Here is a 2,500-nt window from a genome sequence, read left to right as displayed (position 1 = left end):
CTGACGTGAGAAGGGGAAAAGAAGAAGAAAAAGGTCCGTATATGAAGACCAGTGAAAATACTGAGATACATACACAGCTTGGAAGAAGAATAGTATGATGACAAAGTCCCTTGAATCGTTCTTGGCAGTATAAAAAAGGGCGAAATAAGGGAAGGAAAATACTGTCACTAAACGAGAAAAGGAAAAGTAAGAGTTAATAGTAAAAATGTACGTAAAAAAAACGAGTGAAAAGAAAAAAGTAAAAAAGGATGGAAAAAACTTTGCTACTGTAAAACGAAAATAGATAAATAAAAAGGGGAAAAGAAAGGAAAAGACTGCCACTGTAAAAAAGAAAAAGCTAACAAAGAAGAAAAAGAATGGAAAGAGAAGACTCTCTGTAAAAAAGGAAAGAAAAAAGTAAAAAGTAGGAGAAAGGAAGAAAACAACTTTAACTGTAAAAAGAAAAAACAAAGCTAACCAGCCCGAGGTGACCTTTGTCCCTCGATCCTGCAGGCGGGGAAAGGAATTTGTGTTGCTTTATTGAATTTGTGGCTGACCCTCCTCAGAGTAGGTACAAAAGTGCTTTAATCCTTCCCTGCAAGCCACTCCTATGGCAAACGGATTGATTAAATCACTGAACGCAGGCAGCCTAGTAATGAGCCAACAGGCTTTCTGCCGCCTGCTAGTCCATGTTTCCATGTTTCCATGTTTCCTCCTCCTCCTCCTCCTCCTCCCGTGCAGTAAAACAGCAATCCCCACTAACTTCCTCTTTCCTCTCTTCCTCCCCCCCCATCACCTTCCTTCCTCACCCTCCCTCCTTCTCTTCCCCTTTCTCCCCAATAACACACCCCCAAATATCCTCTTTCCCACCTCTCTCCCTCCTCCCCACATAATTTTTCCTTCTCCTTTCTCTTCCCCCCATTTTTCCCTTCTTCCCTTACTGTAAAATTTGTCTCCTCAATATCTCCACCTTTTGACTTCTCCCCAAAATTGCTCCTATCATGCCTGTGTTTCCTCCCTTTCTCCCCTCACTGCCACCCTCCATACCCTCCTGCCCTTCCTTCACCTGCTCTTCCCTCCCATCTCTCCAGTTTACGTTCCCTTCCAACACGCTCTCTTCCACACTCCTCCTCCTCCCCTCTTCTCTCCCCCTCATCACCCTTCTCCCCCTCCCTTTCCCATTACACACAACATGACGGACTTTGTGACAGCCTCGCTAAATCCAGGTTGAGTTATCGGGGAATCTTTCCTGCCCTGTTTTTGTTTGTTTGTATGTTTATAGTTTTTTTCCTTCGTTTTGTTGACTATGATTGGTTTTGTTTGTTTCTTGTGTGAGTTGGTTTGTGATATTTTCTGTCTTTTTGTGTGTTCTTAGTCTTTTTTATTTTATTTGGTGTCTCCTTAACATTTTTTCAGGTGGATTGTCGCTTTTCCTTCGTGGTGGATTCTTTGTTATGTTTTCAGGCGTGCTCACCATTGTTTGCAGTTACTACTGGTCTGTTAATTGTCATATTCCAGGGAAGATTTTCATCACATTTACTTATTTTATTAGGGGAGAAAACTGGGTAAAAAAACATAACATTAATTTTCCGAACATATATTCGTTAGCTTACAAAGTCAAACTTGAATTCTTTCGAGCCTTCTATTTACAACAAATGAAGCACACAGCGTTATGAATTCCCTTTTTTTATAATGCAAATAAAACAAACAAACGTAAGCAAACCCAAATACTAGTAGGGAATATAACATAAGTAGCCCAAAAGGCCGGAAGGCCTATGCAAATCCAAAACAAAAATTGCTCTGACATTTTGATAAAAAAAAAAAAAAAACAGTCCTCACACTGACTCGTCAGTTACTGTGCAGGACTTCCGTGTCGCCGAGCACAGGCGTGGCGCCGCTCACACTCATGAATCTCACTACTTTGACCTTTCTCTGCATTGTCTGTATGGAATCACATCCCGCCAGCCTTGCTCCGATGTGTGTTCTGCCTCAGCGAGCGTTACCGCTCACTGTTTCTTTCTTGGCGGCGCCGTGGTGCGAGTTCTCTTTGGCTGGACTCGTGCCCGTGCCCTTGGCCCTGGCATGGAGGCATAGGGATGATAAAGGAGAGGTATTCAACCCCTTCCTCTTTCACCTTCCATTGTGTCATTTTCCAGCGATCCATCGAGACACCCTTCCGTGCATTCCTTCTGATTTTCCCTCCCACACATCCTCCCCATCATTACAGTATCATTATCATCATCATTAGCAGCAGCAGCCATCACCAGTCCACTATATCACTACTTTTTTCTTTTATTAACCCTTTCATCCCTTTACTTCTACTCGTCTTTATTTCCTTCTTTCCTGTCTGTCCTCCTCCTCTCGCCCCTGTTATTCTACCCTTACTCAAGAAGCACAAGAATGTTACCTGTATCCCTGCTTTCTATCTTCTTATCTCCCTCCTTTCTCTTCATCATCATCATCATCTTCCTTCCCAGGAAAAGCAGGAACAGGAAATAGGTAAGCTCAGAGCTTTTTCTGT

Source organism: Eriocheir sinensis, unplaced genomic scaffold, assembly GCF_024679095.1.
Source record: "Eriocheir sinensis breed Jianghai 21 unplaced genomic scaffold, ASM2467909v1 Scaffold619, whole genome shotgun sequence".
NCBI lineage: Eukaryota > Metazoa > Arthropoda > Malacostraca > Decapoda > Varunidae > Eriocheir > Eriocheir sinensis.
Note: the sequence above shows the minus strand (reverse complement) of the source record.